At 40.7% G+C, this 21,008-nt stretch overlaps 1 protein-coding gene across 4 annotated transcripts in view; it reads left to right on the top strand.

The window, feature by feature from the left end:
* SNTG1 (syntrophin gamma 1) overlaps positions 1-21,008 on the top strand; it is a 221,007-nt gene that overhangs the window by 76,548 nt on the left and 123,451 nt on the right. For 3 of the 4 annotated variants that reach the window (XM_053396197.1, XM_053396199.1, XM_053396196.1), the window contains one exon: positions 9,773-9,905. The exons of the other annotated variant lie outside the window; for it this stretch is intronic. The gene's annotated coding sequence lies outside the window, so the exon portion shown is untranslated. The remainder of the gene's footprint in view (positions 1-9,772; positions 9,906-21,008) is intronic. 4 annotated transcript variants of the gene reach the window in all.

Raw genomic sequence — 21,008 nt, 5'->3', positions numbered from 1 at the left:
GTTGTGGACGTAAACCGTGATGGAGGCACGTCCACAACTTGCAGCATTCGTAACCTGCAGCGCCACGCCTGCCCACACTTGTGACTCGATTTGGTGCTTCTGCGCATGTGCGAGCAGCAAAACCTGGAAGTAACCATTTCCGGTACTTCCGGGTTTCCTGCAGTCTGCAACCTGAAAATATGTAACCCAAAGCTTTTGTAACCTGAGGTACCACTGTAGCTTGAGCTCCAAAACAAGAGGAAACCCACGGAAAATGATAATCTTACAATTTGCAGTGAAGGACATAGGCTTTATACAAGGTGACAGGAGCTCAACATTAGCTCCTCAGCAGAACAAGATTCAGCTCCCTCCTTGTTCTCCTCTGGATGATTCCACCGTATTGGATTAAACCAACCCATTCATAGGGGTTACATATATGTACTCAGCAGGCCATGCTCTTAACTTAGATTGCAAAGACTGACCTGGGGCTGAGGCATATTGAACTCTGTGGAACTTAACTCAGTCAAAACTCATAGGTTTGAACTGTTAGCTATTACTTCTCAGGGCTGCTTTTTGCAGTTACCATATTTTCACTTTCTTCTTTCTGATCAGCATTTCACAAGTTTTGTGAAATCTGCTTCTTTTAAGTCTATTTTTCCCATCTCATTCTTGTGGTTATTGATCTATTCAGTCTTCCTTATCACTCCTTGTGTGTCCTTGGGTTTTGATTCTCTGCTCTTGCTTCTTTCACAGCAGCTCTTTCCTCTCCTCCTTCTGATGATTTTGCCCCTCCTCCACAGCCTGCTCATCCCTCACTTTCCCACCTTCATACTCTCCAACAGTCTATGTTAGAGAAACAGAGCAACCTTCACACAAAACTTGCTGCTGGCATGACTTTATGCACTGTAAATTCACGCTTGTTTCATTTCTGGGCTCTTTCATATGCAAAACAGGCTTATCTTTCATGGGTTTTTCTTCATCTAATCCTTGGGGTATTTTTTTTTTCTAATTCCCATTCCCATTTTTTTCCAATTTCTGCTACTCCTTTTCAGTCTTCCTTTCTCCTCATGAATTTGCCTTTTTGGTAAGATAGAATCTATCAGTAATACAATTATGACTCCCTTATCACCTTCTGTTCCTTTATTTTGTCTCTTATGCTCCCTCTGGCTTAATTTTCTTCATTTTACTATGTTATCTTTGGAGATTTAATACCTCCTCCACCATTTAAACCTATTTGCCTCACCCCCCCTTACCTCCTACCTTTCTTCCTCTTCCTCTGCTCTTTATTTTTTCCTCATTTACTTTATAGATTCCTTTTTCTTCCAGTCTTGCTATATTCCTCCCATATTTTTTGCAAACATTACGCTACCACCGTTGTTGACCTTGTTGATCAATATGGGTGATGCGGGCCTCTGAAGGGTTCCCCAACTGCCTTCCCTGACAAAGGAACAGCAGGCCTCTAGTTGTCTGGAACTGCTACAGCATGGTGCCCCGAGCCCTGTCACTTGTCCAGAAGGTTGGTTAATGATATCAAAAGCTGCTGACAGGTCCAGGAGAATAAATAGTGTCACCCATCCCCCCCCTGCAGCCAGGATGGATGCAAACAATTTTATCCTCAAGGAACCTAGCAAAATATCACAGCAGGCTACGGAGTGAGCAAAACTTACACTCAGCTTAGTACTAGAATGCAGCAGCAGCAGCAGCAACAACGACAACAACAACAACCACCACCACCACCACCACCCAGCTGGAAAACTGAGGATGAAAGAGAAATAAACAAATAAACCATCGTGACACCGGAGTGTTAGAAATGTGACATCATCTAGAAGCTATGGTTGTGAGTCGAGGACCCACCACCCTCATAGGATTATAATAAGACACAAAGACACATTATTTTAGGTTAATGGGCAAAATTAGGCCACAACTTTTATTGGTTACAGCACGTGAGTAGTATTGGCTTAGGCATTGGATGAAACAGCAATACATGACTCCACCCCGCTCAGCAGGGAGTCATATCAGGGTTAGCAGGAACCTGACTGGGAACTGAGCGCTGCCGTGGCTGTTTAAATGTGGCTAGCCCTGCTCACCAGCCAGCCCTATTGGTCAGCTGGAAGGCTTGGCCATGGCAGCAGAGGCAATCAGGAGCAGGGAGCTGAGTACGCCTCCCTGCCGCTGCGGGAAGCTGCTCCCGCTCACAACCCCTCCCCTCTGGGAGGAGGAGAGGCCCTCCCAACTCCCTGTTATAGGAATAGATCAAGTCTTCACTAGGATGGTCAGACCAATTTGTGTGTGTGTGTGTGTGTGTGTGTGTGTGTGTGTGGCACAATCAATAAATGAATACAGTTTGGCAAAAAAAGAAGTTATTTTCATCATTCCTTCTTAATTGCTCACAATTGCCAATAACCATAGTTGGTGGTGCAATTCTTGCTTACTGGTTTCTTTTGCTGTTGTGGGATTCTTCTTTTAGTTTCTTTAATTTTTCCTCATGTTTCATATTATTAACAACAAACAAGCAAACAAACAAACAAAGATTAAAAAGAGAAAAGGCTAGCCAGACCAACTGAATTCATAAACCCATGGGACCCACTGCTTTTGTTGATCAGCAGCAACTCAGTTTCAGGTACCCAAACTATAAATGTGCCTTACTTCATCTTCCTAGTTTGTTTGGAAACTTGTTACAATTTGCTTAGACCATTATATACTGTAAAAGGGGAGTAGCTATAATGCACAGTAGCTCTTGCGTGAATGCAAAGTTAAAATTGTCTGTAGCTGTTTTTAAGAAGGAAGAAACCTTTTGGCAAGAGCAGTTACTTTGAATACACTGTTAAACAGTACCTCCAACCCAGTTCAACCAGAAGTAAATCCCACTATGCTCAATTGGACTTAATCCCAAGTAATTGTGCAAAGGGTTGCAGCCTAAGGGTTTGTTTTTTAAATGATTTTTTTTTAGTTCAATGGAGTTGCTTTTTCAGGAGTATGGTGAAATCTTTAAAACACACAGACCATTATTTAGAAAGATAGAGAGACCTTTGTCATCAGCTGAAACCAAATATTTGTGGACTTGTAATGAAAATAATGAAATATGATATTTAAAATCTGTTTATTTGAAGACTGAAACATAGCCTTATATATTATTCATTTTACAAAAATCTCTTCCAGCAGTCAAGCAGCTTAGCATTATATAGATTGCTTGAGCTTGACTTTTCCAATAACCTAGAAGTGAGGATGGAGGAAAAACCTGACTGATTTCTCATTTGAAGGAGAACCTACTTAATCCACACTTTGCATTATGCAAATCAAAACACAAACACCCCTTCAAAATTAGCATTTATCTGAATTTTGCAGTGCAATTCTACAATCAAGTATTGTGTACAAAAGTGCATATACTAGAGTGATGTCAACATAATGAATATATTAGTGAAAAGGACAAAAAATGTATTATATTAGGAGAAACTGCTTTGCAAAAATGTGTGTATAAGAGTCCTGTATTTTTGCAGGGTAGAAATATTATGAAACTCACAGTTGCCAAGGTAATAAGGGAGGAGAGAAATTTGTAGCAGTAGTTCAATTCCTGCAACCACTGGTTCTCCTGTGTGTATGGGTTAATAATGTCCAAGGTTTGCAAGAAATATTTGCAAGAAACAATACAGTTCCATTGTTAGTTGTAACGTATAGTTCTATTGTTAGTGGTGTTTTTGGAGACTTGCATGCCTTGGTATTAGGCTCCCTGTGGAATTTGACATAATAGGAGAATGTTTTGAGTGTATAAACCTATTAATCTAGCACATTTTTACTGCTATTAATATTATAGCAGATCTGGTTGATGGTCTTTTAAAACGTTGAATAATTTTAAATCGGCATTACTCCAGCCTTACACTCAGCACTCATCCTGCCTGACTGGTCCTTGATTATCTCCAGTGCAATGAGGTTTAAAAAACCTTCTTAGCTACCGTATTTTTCGCTCTATAACACGCACCCGACTATAACACGCACATAGTTTTTAGAGGAGGAAAATCTGTAGGCATGCCACCCGTAGGCATTTCCTCCATAACACGCACAGACATTTCCCCTTACTTTCTAGGAGGAAAAAAGTGAGTGTTATGGTGCAAAAAATACGGTAATTCCTACATCCATTTTTAAAACCAATGTCAAATTGTATTATAATGCTTCTGCTCACTCATTTATTCACCAGGTTCCACTATTGTTCCTACTACTGAGATAGATCACTTGTTGTCATCTAGTCCTTTGTATGCTTTACACCCAAAACATTCACTACCTCATATATGGATTTTTACCCCCCCCCCCCTTTGGGATGGTCGTGGCAGTGATTGCTTGGACTAGTAAGGATTGAAGATGGATTTGTTATTAAACCAAACTTGAATGTGCCATGAGACCCAGTGTAGAGGAATGGTGTTCTGGAGGCAGCGGGACGCCCTATTAGCTAAAGTGGTACCTCAGTTTAAGAACAGTTTCAGGTTAAGAACGGACCTCCAGAACGAATTAAGTTCTTAACCTGAGATACCACTATATTAGGGACGCGGGTGGTGCTGTGGGTTAAACCACAGAGCCTAGGACTTACTGATCAGAAGGTCGGTGGTTCGAATCCCCACGATGGGGTGAGCTCCCGTTGCTCGGTCCCTGCTCCTGCCAACCTAGGAGTTTGAAAGCACGTCAAAGTGCAAGTAGATAAATAGGTACCAGTCTGGCAGGAAGGTAAACGGCGTTTCCGTGCGCTGCTCCGGTTCGCCAGAAGCAGCTTAGTCATGCTGGCCACATGACCAGGAAGCTGTACGCCAGCTCCCTCGGCCAATAAAGCGAGATGAGCGCCGCAACCCTAGAGTTGGTCACGACTGGACCTAATGGTCAGGGGTCCCTTTACCTTTTTACCACTGTACTATTATCAAAGCAATTCATGCCCTTGATGGATAACACAATAAACATTTGTTGTATCAAGTAGTAAAAGGGATTTAAGGTGCCTACAGAGTTGGCAAGGCATGTGCGTGAAAATCATAAGAAAGTACACACAGTGAAAATGACGCATGCATCTTTAACAACATCCAAGCAAAAGATCATTTGTGTAAAAAGTGATTGTGTCCTTGAATGTCATGATTTTATTTTAATCATGTCTGAACTTGGAACGTGGATTAAATAATGAGATTGGGTTTAGAGATCTGTGAGCCTTTTTGCTAGACTTGACATCTTTTTTTTTTTAACTTGATCATACTGTAGTACACATTGGCAAGGTTTCTGAGTTTTGCATTTTTATTTTTGGTTTCCTATTAATTCTGTGTTTGGCAGATTGTTTTGCCACTAAAATAGTTTCTAAAGGCAAAAATCACACTGGATTTAATTGTGATTGTCTACATTAAAAATGCAATGAAACAGTATACCCATTTTAACATTAGGTAGTCAGTCTGGGTTTCTGCTGCAGAAAATGACAAGTCTCTGCCTGAAGGCTTGCAGCTTTTAATAGATAATATATATGGAGGAATGATGGAAAGACTATGCAGTTTCATAAGAATGGACTCTCAAAATAACAAATAAATGGAAATGCTTATTGGCATTTTAAAAATAAATCAGATAAATACTTGTTGAGTAGAAAAGGAAGCAAATAAAAGTCTTAAGGGAAGGAACAGAAGTGTGATGGATAGCAGGGGATAGATAATTCAAGGCATGAGGAGAAGCAAGTGAGAATGGACAAAAATAAGTATTGGGAAGGGAAATTCAGCCGTCTGTACATGCCTGCTTGAGTTAGTCCCACTGAACTCAGTGGGGCTTTCTTTTGAGTAGAAATGCATAGGACTGTGCTGTGAATTTGTGATTTGATTTAGAACATCCATTGGGGCTAGGGATACTACCTTTGGCCAGGTCACTTCATATTTGCATCACCTATACAATCCCCACCAACGTAGAGCTTTCTCCCTTGCAAGATTTAACGTAATGCCATCTGCAATCCTGCAAAGGTATTGTCCTTGTGGTATAAAACAGGTCAAAATCATTGTACGTGTTTTATTCTACTGCCCCTTTTATGCAAAAATCCGTGATGAATATTTGAACACCATGCTGAAAGAAAGCTTAAATTGCTCAGACTTCTCTGGGGTTGACTCTCTACTGCAGGCATGACTTCACAGAGAATGTAGCAAATTTCTGAGAGATACCATGAAGCTATGTCGCTAGAAGTTGCTGACATTGTAGATTTGCCTTGTTCTGGTGTATGCAATGTTCTTTCTCTGTTTTTTAGCTGTGCGGTTTGTGTTCATATTATACAGTGGTACATTGGTTCTCTAATGGTTTGGCTCCCAAACAAATCAGCTCCCGAATGCTGCATACCCAGAAATAAGTGTCCCGGATTCTGAACATTTTTGGAAGCCCAATGTCTGACCCAGCTTCTGTGGCTTTCGATTGAGTACAGGAAGCTCCTGCAGCCAATTGGAAGCCACGCCTTGGTTTTCAAACGCTTTTGGGAGTCAAACAGACACTCAGAATGGATTAAGTTTGAGAACCAAGGTACCACTGTATTGTCTACAAACAATAAAATTGATTGATTGATTGATTGATGTTACTACAAGACTCAAGAGGCACTTTTTAACATTATGCCTTTAGAAGTTTTATCTTAAAGATTGTTCTTTTATTAACAGACTCCAGTTTTATGCTTTAACTTATATACTCTTTTATTCTCTGTATGCCAATGAAGACTGATTATACTTGTAGTAAATAGTAAAGCACTTCATTTGGGTGTAGTGTTGCAGTCTCAAACCTGCCCATGACCTTTGGCAGTTACAACTGACCAGGACTCCAATGGGAATGCAATGCTTTGTGCATACTGTGACCTCATATGCCCTGCTTCCACATGCAGACTGAACAATGTGATAATGTAATCTCTTCTGATGATCAACACAGAGTATTGAAACAAATGGTCTAATAATTGCACTGGAAGCAGACAGGAGACCCAGCCCTGATTGGTTTCTTATATCTGCAATTTCTCTTCTGGACTCCAGTTCCTCCTGTTGTCATGTCTCCCTGTGATTATGACCTAGCACATTGCTTGATCATGTCCTCATCCTTTATCACTATGTCAAAGCTGCATTTTGAATAAGTTGATTTCTACATGGTTGAGGTAAAAATTTTTTATCCAATCACATGGCTGGGAATGATTAAATGGGACCCAACTGTGGAACTGGTCCTTGCTAGGATGGGAAATGCCCATTCAGTGGGAAAGACCCACACAATTGAGTCACTTAAGTGTTATCTCCCATTAGTGCTGGAGCTGTGTATTGGAAAGGAGTTCTGCTATGGTTAAGCTAACATTTAAGAAGCCTCTGAATGAAGAGTACTTAGATTCTTGTATTCAATAATAAGAATGAATGTATAAGGAAGAAAAAAGGTTGATCTGAATTTTCAGGTTTTTTTTTTTAATTTTAAACAACCTCTTTTAACTGGTACAGGGAGAGGAGCAAAGGGGATTTCAATAAGTGATGTAAAGGAGGGGAGAGGAGGGAAGGTTTCATCTTGCCATGAAAAAGGGATAGCAGAAACCAAAAGCAACAAAGAACAATATCTGGGTGAAAGTCAAAGCATAAAAACTACAAAGCATACAGCAAATGAGAGGATTGATGGGATTATTGAAAGAAGCTCAAGGCACTCCAGAAATGTGGTGTAAATGGAGCAAAAGGAGATAATGAACATCAAATAGCTAAGCACAGAACATCTTTCTTAAAGGCTTTTGGGGGCCAGTTGGTGTTAGAGGAATGATAGGCCCTTTTGGAGCTACATGTGGGAAATCGCCAAGGATTGAAGCTGCTATATTATACTATAAAGTAAGGAATGCAAGTTCTTCTTCTTCTTTTGGTGAGGGAAAGTAAATAAAGGCTGGATTTTAATAAAATATTATTTTAACTTTTTGGATTGGTTTTGTTCATTTGCAAATTTCCTCAGGCCAAGCAACAAAATATGGATAATATATTGGCATGTGTACAAAGGCGACACAGGATTGCTGGAAAACACTACAAAGCAGTGCAGAAATAGTAAAATTGTGCTTATCTAAACCAGTGCATAAATGATACATGAAGCCATGATGCACAATATAGACAGATTGCAATATGTGGTCCGTCTTTAAATTTTTCAACATTGTGTTACACAAGCAGAAATAAGTACTGAATAAACCACGCTAGCATTTCTTCATTTATCCCTAGCATTCCAAAAACATCCCAGTTGTTCTTAAATAAATTACTAGAACTTCACACCAAATTGTCTAATAAGAATTTTAGTTACTGCAAAGTTGTCCTACTACAAATGATGCTAGAATGAAGGATAGCTGGAGATGGTACAAGGCCAAAGTGAAAACAAGTCATGTTTGCCTGTCATTATGAGAGGCTTTATTTTGCTACCCTTAGGGCCAATTCACACATGGATATGCTTCCCTTTATTACACAGGGTTGCAATTCAGAGACTCCAGTGTGCTCTTTACAAGGAAGCATTCTAGCTTCCCCCTTCAAGAGGTAGGCTCCACACTCTCCAAAATTACCCCTGGAGGCAAGCCTGAAGGTGCAAATGGCTGTTGTCTGAAGGAATCACTGCCCATTTCTTGATGCATAAGTAGAGTCGGTTTCTGTTACCACACAGCAGTGGGGTTAGATCTCACCCACAGTACACAGTGGCATGCTGTTGAAAACATAACTTTTCACCATTGAAAAGTGTTGTGCTTGAGGTGATTCCTAGTGATAATGAAATCTCAGTTTGTAGCTTCAAGGAGGTTTCCTCTTCCATATTTTAATTATGAAACGTATCAAGAATGCCTTAATGGCGGCGATGTTAAGTGTTCATACAAAGGGAAACGAATTCAGTAAAATCAGTGCAGTAGAAACTGGATTCTAAAAGAACTATTTAAAACCAGAGAAATGAACTTCATGTGCTAATAGCTGTCTTGGCCTTCAGTGCCAGATGATGAACTTCAACTCCCAGTTCTGTTTTTGCCAAAGCCTTTAATGTGTAAATCAGATCAGTACATAGGGAAGGCACAGGTGAAAAGGTGCAGGAGGTACAGAGGTATAATAGACACCTGACTAAGCACAAGCTAAGACATTGATCCAACAATCAATGCACTCCCTGCACATTTTCTTTTTGAAGAGTGGAGCGGTCATAGCACCTCCCATTCCTCCTCAGGCTCTCACCCTCCTCTCCATGGCATCTCCATGGGACTCGTGACACTAGCAGTTTTATGATTATTTTCAAGGCACTTTAGAACCATTTCTTGGAAGAATTTTTTAAAAGCTCCTTTCTGCTTGTTGATGCATGCTTCTTATAATGGCAATTCAGATACACTGGAAAATTTCTAGTATTGAAAGAGAATACCATATTTTTTGCTTTATAAGACTCACTTTTTCCCTAATAAAAAGTAAGGGGAAATGTGTGTGCGTATTATGGAATGAATGCAGGCTGCGCAGCTATCACAGAAGCCAGAACAGCAAGAGGGATTGCTGCTTTTGCTGCGCAGCGATCCCTCTTGTTGTTCTGGCTTCTGAGATTCAGAATATTTTTTTTCTTGTTTTCCTCCTCCAAAAACTAGGTGCGCCTTATGGTCTGGTGCGTCTTATAGAGCAAAAAATACGGTATGTGATGGAAAAAATACGTGTGGCCATTATTTAGTTGCAAAGCAAAATACTATATTTGTCCCATATACTGTCTGCCAATTGCCCTGGTTTTCCTGCAGTCTTTGTTCTAGGATGCATGCCTCTGATTAAGCACACTAGAACTCTTTCAGGCTCTGACTTTACTGTCTTCCTTCTGTTCACAGTGGCAATTAAAGTCGGCCGTGACATTTTGGGTATCGGCAAGGGGAGCCTTGGTTTCTGGGACTGGAAGTAGAGTCTTGTCAATGTCACTACTCGCCCTTGGAACTCTCTTCTCTTCGTCCAAGGAAGTGTTTAGTGAGTTATATTGATTTTTCTCCTAATGTCTACTGATGTAATTGATGTTTATCCTGCCTCATGTTGTTATTTTTTGAAAAATGCATCTTATTGCTGTTTTATTGTTTTATACATTTTTTTACTTCTGCATTGAGCATTATTTGGTCAAAAGACAAGGTTGATATTTAACCAATAAATTATAACAAAATGCTCAGTCACAATTTGGAATAGGCATTCATTTGTCACTAGAGATGTGAAAGAAGCAGTGTTGGGGTTTTAGTGAACTTGTACAAATTCAGAGGGAGATCAACCCCTTGTGGATTTTTAGCTGGCATATTTTGGGGATTTGCCTGGTATCTTCCATCACCATGTAGCTCTTTAGACCAAACTGCAACTACAACAATTTTTTAAAAAGAAAATCAATACTTACTTGCTTGAATTCTTCTTTGCTGTATTTATGCCTTTTCTTTTATGGATGCCAGTTGGATTCTTGGAAATATCACTGGCCTCAAGCTGTTGCAGGCTTGAGTCATCGATAGAACTGTGGAGAGTCTTGGGAGAATGTGTATATGTGTGTGGCTCTGTGTGCATGAGCACTGCAACAACAATGCGAAGCTTATGGTGTGGCCTTTGGAATTCATTTAATTTTAAGAAGCCTTAGGGAGATAACTGCTTCCTGAATAAGCTCCAGCAGGTACCATTAAGTTCTGAGCAACTGTGCTAACCAGCCAGTCAAGATTCACAGTTTATTCCCACTCCCACACAATTAATCCTGAAATAAAGACTTGCACTGAAAGAAAAAGCAGGAAATCTAAAATAAAATCTAAATTAAACACTGATAAAGATGAATGAGTGGTATGTGTAATCCCTAGCTGATAACAACCCAGAAGCAGTATTCCATGGAAATTGTCCAAGTGATACAATGCTGTACAGAAATAAAATAAAGAATAGGAATAGTTATTCTACTCCTTCTCCCTTCACAATTTTTTTTACACAAATAACAGGATCACAGAATTTTTGAATTGCAAGAGATCCCAAAGGTCATCTAGTCCAACCCATGCAATGCAGGAATCTCAGCTAAAGTATCCATGACAGATGGCCATCCAACCTCTGCTTGAAAACCTCTGGTGAAAGAAAGCCCTCCACCTTCTGAAGTAGTCCATTCTATAGTCAAACAGCTCTTGCCACCATAAAGTTCTTCCTAATGTTTAGTTGTAATCTCCTTTCTTGTAATGTTGGTTCAGGTGGAGCTCCCTGTGGAGCAGCAAAAAACAAGCTTGTTCCATCTTCCATGTGACAACCCTTCAGATATTTGAAGATGACACTTTTATTTCCAGTCATTAGCGTGTGGTAGTTACTTAATACACTATGATAATTGTACTTGGTGCAAACGAAATGCACAAATACAACACATTTACTTAAATAAGGTGTGCTTATTTAAGTAAATGCTTTCATTTGCTCATACCTAATCTCCTGAGTACCAAATGCCAGTAGATAACAGCATGCTGATTAAACACAAAAGGTCTGATTTAGGGGCAAATTTGTATAATAGACCTGAGATGTGTTTGAGATTATTATTTTATCAGCAACTTCCCCCAGCACATTCTCCAACTGCTGCTAAGCAAACTTGCATACCTAGGCAGTTCTCTTGCATAAATGATGCTATAGTTTTATATAAATCCCATAGATTTATGACTAATGTTTCAAACAAAACATACAGATTTCCAATGTTCAGAGGTCAGATTTTTCCTTAAAAATGAACAAACATATGGCTTATTAAATTAATCTCCCCCAAGTTCTTAAATAAAAGCAGTGGTTGAAAACATGTCTGTTGGTAGCTAACTATAGTCACATCTTTTCACAGCACACATGCAAAGAAAAATGGAAGTTTTCAAACAAATATTATTGTTTCTCTGGAGAGGTTAGAGAGGATTCAAGAAGGCTAATCAACGCACAACTCCCTCCTCCCAAAAAAAGTTGCTTTCATATTTCTAGTGGAGAACCAGTATGAATTCATAGAGAGGGTGTTAACTCTCATCTGATGCTTAACTGACATTTTAACATAGCACACAAACCCTTCAAAGAAATAAAAATATCTTACATACTTTTAATAGCTTTGTAAACTTCAGAGTCTCGAAAGGCAGTGGCAGAGGAAGGTGGGTGTGGTCCGCCCCGGGTGCCATCCCTGAGGGGGGCTGACATTGCCATGCCGCCCCCCCATGCCTCTGCTTGCCGTTTGCGGCACCCCCCATGGGACGCTGCTTGCCGCGCACGGCACCCCCCTGGGACGCCGCTCATGGCACCCACTGGGGGGGCACTTGCCCCACTCCTGTGGGCCGCTTGCCCTGCCCCCCAGGTGTATGCTGCTCTGGCTGCCGGAGCACCTAGCTCTGCCTCTGTCAGAAGGAAGGGAATGCCACAGACTCCTGTAGTTATCCAGTTTACACTCTGATCTTTTGCTAACTTTGAAATATATTAGGTAAATATATGCTGTTGGCATCCATCTGTCTTATGCATCTTTGGGGGTAAAGTCAAACCATTGGAGAGTTACAGCAGGAGCTGTGGCTGTATGGGAGAGACATATGGAGACATATGGGAGAGACATGTTTTATTGAAGGTGGGGCAGATGAAGGTTTTGCTGCTAAAGGTGCACCATGGCATTCTTTCTCTCTGCACTTCTCCCAGCAGCCCTTCATCCTCTGGTCACTGCTATGGATCCATGACCTGTCTCTCTGTCACTAGACACTGATAATCTGCAAGGGATTTCTATGCAATGAGGTTAATGTTGCCAGCCTTCATGCCATGTTTGCTGACATCTTTGTAACACACAGGTGGTCTTCTCAACAGGCCTAGTGCATGTGGGCTTAGGGAGAGCACATATTTGTTTGGTCAAATCTCTGTCCTACCATGTGGTGCCCAAAATCTTCCTGACACAGCACATATGTAAAGCATTAAGGCATTGCTCCTGGCAGATGTAAGTTGCCCATGACTCATTTCCATAAAACAGAGTGCTCAACGCGCAGACCTTCATCTTGGTATTGGTCATTTGCATCACATTCTGCCATACTCTTTTGGAGAGGCAAGCCATTGCCATAGTTGCCTTGCTAATATGCTTGTCCAGCTCAGCATCAATGGAAAGTTTACTGGTTATTGTGTGACCGCAGGTCCATGCTGACAGCTTCTAGGGGCCACAGGTGAGAGTGTAGGGTGGGGACCAAAGGTGGATGAACTACTTCCAAGGGAGTGCGACATATCCCCATCAGAGGTACTGCTCCTCTCCAAACACACCATACTAGTATAACATAGGAAAAAGACTGCCTTTGTGAACCCCTGGAAAGCTGCTGTCAGTCAGTCAGCAGAGTGTTGGCACTTACCTGACCTCCCATCATAGGCAATGCTGTGACTTCCCAGGAAGGAGAGGTAGCAGCAAGGTCAGCAGGGCACAAATCCACCGGCAGAGCCAAACTGGTGTTCTCACACCAGCACACTGACCTTTCTACTGCCTCCCTCTCTCCCTCCCAGGAATCCACAGTGATGGGGATGGGAAGTCAGGTAAGTGCTGATGCCTCACAGACCACTATTGCAGTCTGTGGAGAAAGTACAGTGGTACCTTGGGTTACAGATGCTTTGGGTTACAGACTCCACTAATCCAGAAACTTTGCTTCAGTGTGAGAACAGAAATCACATGGCAGCAGCACGGCGGCAGCGGGAGGCCCCATTAGCTAAAGTGGTACCTCAGGTTAAGAACAGTTTCAGCTTAAGAACGGACCTCCAGAACGATTTAAGTTCTTAAACCTGAGGTACCACTGTACTGAGGTAGATGGACCAATGTTCTGACTCAGTATAAGGCAGGTTCCTTGTGTTCCCCAAACCCACCTGTGTGAAGTGCTTCTTGTCACAACAGCCTGCCAGTCGTGAAGCCAAAGCTGCATTCCATCCAAACCAACATCTTGTCTGTGCAGAGTGCTGATTGGCTGGCCTTCATGGTGGTCACAAAGCTACTACTTTACTTGCTCAGGCTTCATGCAGGCATAGTTTCTGATTGCTTGTGGAAAGCCCTTGGGAGAAGGTGACTTAAACAGCTGTAAGGAGGTGGGGACTTTCAGTCTCGCAACTGATCCATGGGGCAAGACCTACTGGGGATACGCAGCTGTGCTCCTTAGGGCTGGCACTCATACAGATCTGTGAAGATTGTGTTTTTGCTAACTCTGAACAGTGTGGTTTACAGCCGGCTCACTCGCTGACACCTGTTCCTGCTCTTTGAAGGCTATATTTTGTCTCAGCTCTTTGCCTCTGCTAGCTTTTCTCCTTTCTTCATAGAACCTTTCCACTTTTTAAATTCATTTTTTTATATTTATTCACTTTGTAAGTTTCCCTTCCTCCCAGTGAAGCCCAGGGTGGCATGAAGGTTCAGCTTCCAGTGTAATGCATTCTCAAACCACCCACCACTCTTGCCTTTCTGCATTGTCAGTGCATGAGAAAGTTTTGTTTTCTATGTCATCCCTGGAGGATTCCCATGGCTTCACAAGATGCTCACAAAGGAGAGAAATATGTTGAGCAAAATCTGCATTTCACCCATATGAGTTCTCTTAAATGACACAGGAAATGATGTGGATTTCATTCTGTTTTCAGATGATCCAGTAACTCACAAACATAATAGCATCACAAATTACTTCTCTGCAGTTGGCACCTAGCTTACATTCTCCTTACACATCTTTGCTGCCTATTTCATTTCTATATTTCATTAGGGAAAGAACTGTAGCTGTGCAGCAAACATCAGCAGGGTGGATGAATTGTGATTCCTTCTGAGTTATTTAGCAGAAAACGTCTGTTCTAGTATCTCATACCTGGCTACCCTCATCATAGTCTTTTGAGTCCTTTTGTCTTATCCCCTTAATGCCTCTTTTGTCAGTTCTGCCAAATGAATGGATCTTTCAGCCTGGTCATTAGAGTCAAGCCCAGATTCTACGTAATAGAGCCAGCTTCATCCCTCTGATCTTTCTCTCAAGCCTCAGTTCTTTCATGTGTTAAAGGAAGCTTGTGAAGTGAGCAGGCTAAGAAGCAGGAAATCCTGTTGAGGCTAGGATCAAGCCAGCAGAGTGTCAAGGCCACTGGAAACAAATGACCACATTTAAAAGATTAAACATGGTTCAGATTTCTTTCAGGGTTTTGTAAAAGATGGTGCAGGGCCAGTTCAAGCAAAACAGGAAGTAAGTAAGTAAGCAAGCAAGCCTGTGGCAATGATACTGCAGGTGGACATTTGCTTGGAAGAGAGACTTCTCAGCAGTGAAGCAATGTGGGAAAGATGTGGGATGATTTCTAGATGTTATAGACTCAGGGCCAAACTGCATCTTGCACTTGCTTGCGTGTGTGGACTGTTACTGCACATAGGGAGAGGAGAGTTACCCCATTCATCCCAAGCTGTGACCCCCAAAAAGAATCTTCCCCCACTCTTCAGTATGGCTATGAGAGCTTTTTTAAAACAACAACAGCAGTTTTTCTAAACCTTGTAGTTCTGGGCAGATTTTTATCACAATTGATGTTAGGGAGGAAAGGGAGTAAACCTCCAGTCCCCACTGTGATCTCTAAAACAATCACCACCATCCATTTACCTTTCCTAACTATCATTATCATTATCATTATGCATTGAGCATAGCATGGTTTGGCCCTTATCAGTGAATTTTATGTTATGGGTGATAGTCAACCAAGTTTTGAAACTGATGAATATGTTTAAGTCAGGTCCATTAATTTCAGTAAGTTTACTAGATGGCTAAAACTTAGATGACTACCACTCTAAGTTAATCATACTTGGTCCCATTTGAAATCAGTGTTGCGAGTCGGCCATGACTATTTTAAGTGATTTCAATAGGAACTAAGTGTACCTATGTGACATACAATATTTAATGGCCTAGTTCAGTTGTCACACTAAACCAGCCTCTTTGCTCCTCCCTGGTCCTGATCTAAGCCATGGTTGGCCAGAAAAATCACGAACCATAAACCACAGGAGAAACCTTTGTTAAAGCTTCTGGTTCATGTACAGATAGATAAGCCACCAGCCTGGATGTGGACAATGCTTTAGCACAATTCAGCACCACAGCAGAATGACAGAGGATGTACCCTCCTCCCTGGAGCCTGCACACTGACATCGTCATACTAAGCCATAGATTGGTATAAGAGGACATATGAACCAAGCCAACATCTAGCACATAGCTACTTTGCTTGTTTTACTTCTATTAATTATAGGCATGCAGGAGGCGTGGCAATCCTTTTTGGAAGTGCAGTGTACTAGAAAGGACAAATGAAAATCTCCTTTATTGCTAGAGTTCTTGGGAAAAGCTTCCTGCTGGTGTCAATTGAAAGCTTTCCCCCTAAGCATTCTAGTCGTGTCAGAATGGGCAGCCAGCCAGTTTCGATTCTGATCACAGTTTGGAGAGAAGAGATAAGTCTCCCCTCCCTCTGTACCGCATTCCTTGTAAGGTATGCCCCGTACTTCATGACTGTAGTTCATAAAAAAAATGAAGAAGTGGAGGCAAAGAACTACTCATTAAGCATAGCATGTAGTTTGGTCCTCAGTCTTGATCCAACCCTGTGGTTTTGAATCTATAATTCAGATTTCTTGCCACATGAGTAAATTCAGCAGGACTAATTGGTAATCTACTCCCCCTTCTTCACGCACAACTGCTAAAGAGTTATCCAAGCACCGCTATCATTTATCGTGCAAAGCTTTTAATATCTCAGCCACATAAACAGAGAGGTAAACAACAAGGCAATGGGGCACTTCCGAGGGTTGATATTTGAAGTTAATAATTAACTTGCATCTTGTAAGGAAGACAAAATGAACAGAAACAGCCTTTTGCCACTTGGCATATAAGCACTTCCTCACTTGACTGATGCTAGAATAATTACAAGGAATGCTGTCGCTTTTTCTGCAGAGAAACTTGTCAGTTTCATATAAGTGAGCAAAGGAAATATACTGTTGTACTTTGGTTCTCGAATGCCTTAAGACTCGAATGTTTTGGCTCCCGAATGCTGCAAACCCGGAAATAAGTGTTCTGGTTTGCAAACTTTTTCTGATTGAGTGCAAGAAGCTCCTGCAGCCAATTGGAAGCTGCGCCTTGGTTTTTGAATGTTTTGGAAGACAAATGGACTTCCGAAAAGGATTCCTCTCAAGAACCAAGATAAGACTGTATAGGTAAATTTCTGACTGGCTTACTGTAATGTGCTCTGTGCAGGGCTACCCTTCAGTATAACTTGGAAGCTGCAACTAGTCTAGAATATGAATGGCAGAACATTGAGTGGTACAACCAGAAGGGACCACAAGATATCAGTCCTGAAGAATATGTGGTTCACTTGCCAACATGCTTCCAGGCCCAGTTAGAGTGCTAACACTGACACATAAAGCCCTGAACAACTTGGGTCCCAAATAGCTGAATGAACATCTTATTCTCTTCTAACCTGGTTATGTATTAAGATCAACCAGGGAGGCTGTTTATATGGTTCCACAGGCAAGGGGAGTGAGTGGTGTGGTTTGAGAAATGGTTAATCTTAAAACTGGTTTATGGTAGATGTTTGGTATCTTGATGTAACCTGCCCTGGCAGTAGTCTGGTGGGTGGTGGGTTTATAAATTGAAATATACATTTTAAAAAACACACCATTTATCACAGTGAGCAAATGCTTCCAAGAGCTTAAAAAACACAAAAAGACACAAAATTGGATTCAGCATAATTCAGCTCCACTTCATAATTTACCAGTTGTTAAGTTATAATGCAAGGTCTAATATATTTTAATATAATTTCCCAGGCATAATTACTATGTATAGGCATGCATGAAATATTACCCACTATAATATGTAAATACACTTAAATTTAATTAGTTAATTTGGTTGAATTCCAGACAGTTCATCAGCTAAAACATATTTAATTGGTTGGCAACTCTAGTACTTAAGCTTCTGTATGCTTAAGTTTAAACAAATTTATGGTTTAAAAGAGTAGCTTATTTAACCTTTTAAGTCAGCAATTCCTTCACCTATCTTGACATGACATTTTAGAGTAGTGCACTCATATTATCCACTTAGTAAAATCTACCGTGGAAGCTAAATATCCATAGTAGTCGTAAGACTGGGTGATTGACAGACCAGTCCAACCTCCATTCAGTTGTGCTGGAGGGAATTTGGGTGAGGTAGAGGTGTCCCTCCCCCCAGCTCCACCAGCTGTGCTAGACTCCACCACCATGAAGCACTTGGCTACGTACATAAACCACAGGTAGGAAGAAGCTACTTCTAGTGATGCCTGCGGTAGCTAGTATATGAAGCAGAATGTTTTGGAGCTGGGCCAGTTGAGGACCAGAAGAATCCCAACCCAATCCAACTGCCGTCAGTGGGTTTGTTAAATAAATAAACATAATAAAATATATGGCTTTGGTAAGACATCATTGCTGAAAGCACAATACAGCACAATACGGTACTATAGAAGGAATAATATTTGGAGTTTCAGTTCATTTAAAACAGAGGCCTGGTAAGAGGGGGAGATAATATTTGGTAATAAGAGATCATTCTGACAAATTGCCCAGCAAGAAGGAAAAATAGTTGAATTTCTTTGTTTAAATGGTCATGTCTCAAGATTTTGGATTGGATTATTCAATGGAGGTGTATGAGGTAGACACATAAGCAAAAATGACGTATGCTACACTGAAAGTCCAGAGTTATGAAATGTTAGCATTATCGGTGATTGCTGACAAGCATCTACAGCACATAATGCCAATTTTGAATGTTGGCCTTTATTTTTAACAGGAATATATATAAAGTACAGTTTGAGCCAGATGCATTCATTCATTCATTCATTCAATTTATATCCCATTCTTTCTCTCAATGGAGCCCAGGGCAGCAAACCCATCAATAAGACATATATATGTGTATTTAAAAACAGCTGAAAACAGTTCTAAAAACAGTCATCTCAGGGTTGGAAGGAACAGTGCTTTTCATCCATCACATGCCTGGGTAAAGAGGAATGTTTTTCAGTTTATACTGCCAGTCAGTGAAGAGAGTGGCAGGCACACCTCACGAGGGAGGGCAATCCACAAACCGCCACTGAAAAGGCCCTACAGGTCAATGCTAGCCAAGCTGCCTTTTTTCAAACCATTCAGATAACCAGGCATTTAACTAAAGCAATATTTTAAACTGAGATTAGTATTAATAACTATTCCACGTGAGAAACCAAGCAGATTTGTTGCTTTGTTTTGAGTACCGAAATTTCAACAATGTGGTGTTGGGCAACGTGAGCAAAAGCAGCCAACGGCCAATTGCTTATGTCAATTTATTTCTCTTGATTGATTGTGACGGGGAGGGGATGCTAGTGGATTTCCCCCCCTTGAAGGCTGTAGTACAGTTTGTACTTAGTGACAGGATCCTGACTAAATGAACCAGTTATCTTGCCTAGTATGGCAATTCCTGTGTTTAATAATGAAGTTTTCAATTGGTTGCTTATCTCAAGAGCCATATGGTTTGGAGGTAGGGAAATTATTCATGGAGAAAGACACATGGAGAAAGCTTAAATAAGATTGCTACTCTGCTAGCTAATTTCCTGTGTCACTTGGTAAAGGAGATGAAAACTCCTAGCTAGCTTGCCGAAGTGTGGGTGGAACCACCCTTGAATGCATCAGAGCCACTTCTGTTGCAATAAATAAAAAAAAGATAAAATCCCAAGGAGGATTCCTTCCTTCCTTCTGTGTTGAAAAAGAAAATTAAATGAAAGATGGATGACTGAAACTAATATGGCACTTTAGCCTCCAGGGCATAGTACCAATTGTACGAGGTGTACTGTACTGTAATTAAAAGCACAGACAAAATCTCAGTGAATGGAAAAAGAATTGTGTTTTTAGGGCAAGAATTATTGTACGTGTAACTCTTTGCTAAAGTTAGAATGCGGAGTCGGAATTCACTTTTGAACATTACTGTCACCAAGAGTGCTGCTTTTTTAGAGTTTATATAAAGTATTTTTTAAAAAATGCATTAAATGTGTGATGTAGTTGGGAACCTATGGAGGCTCCATGTACTCTGTGGGGTGACTGATAGGCTTATTATTTATTATTTATTGTATTTGAACTATGCAACTAACACTAAATGAAAGCCAAAATAAAAACAAGGCTGAGCTGGGGTTGGGGACTTAATGCTGGCTGAGCCGGCTAAACTAGAGATCCACTGTATCCTAAATTGCTCATCCTGGCGGATCTTGTTATAGGATTGCCCTCTGAGTTACTTCAGCATTAACACCATTGCTCAATCAAATACAAAACGTGCTCTAAAAAATAAACTGAAAAATAATACTTTTGTTAAACCTCTTTGCAGTTTCCCTTTCAGTGTAAAATCTTTTTAATCTTCTAGTCAGATTCAGATACCAAAGTTTCTGCTGACCAGAAGATAACATTGTGATTCTAACATCACTGGAAATAAGAGAACAGATGTTCTTCCAACATACTGAATCCAAACCTAAAAGCTTTGATAGCTCTCAGAAAGACACAAAACACTTTGAGCCTGATTGAGTTGGATTACTTAAGAACACCTTGTAAGCACAGTGAGAGGGTTTGCCAGGGTTCTGTAGACCATGTAAGCAGGAACAGAAATTCATACTACAAAAGGGGGAAAGGTGCAATTCAAGCTTGTTAAGCGCAAAAGAAGGCAAATGCCCACAAGGCTTCAGTCACAACAAATTGTCACAAGACTTTGGCCACAGTAGTAGATATAATTACTGTTCAAAGATGGCTCACTGCAGCAGAACTGCTTAATTCGTTTTATTCATTTAGCAAAATATATCTTTGTTTTATAACTCCCCTTTCTATCTTCTATCTTCTGTGCTTGCAAAAATTGGCCAATAACTTAATGATATGCTTACATTATTTATCTGATACCTACCTGGTGCGATACCTGCATAAAATCTATTTGTAAGCATCTGGGTGATAAGAGCAAGGCTCCCTTAAAAGATGGACCAAAGCTGTGATTTTTAGCTTATTTTATTATTACCCATTTGTTACCCAGGTTGAACATCCCTTCATTGTTCTCTTGGCATCTACCCCATATATATCACACTTCTTCTTTTGCTTCCTCCAAATTCTGCTGTTTCTGCATGACC

The sequence above is a fragment of the Podarcis raffonei genome, chromosome 7, assembly GCF_027172205.1.
Source record: "Podarcis raffonei isolate rPodRaf1 chromosome 7, rPodRaf1.pri, whole genome shotgun sequence".
Lineage (NCBI taxonomy): Eukaryota > Metazoa > Chordata > Lepidosauria > Squamata > Lacertidae > Podarcis > Podarcis raffonei.
Note: the sequence above shows the minus strand (reverse complement) of the source record. Positions and strands in the feature narration are given on the sequence as shown.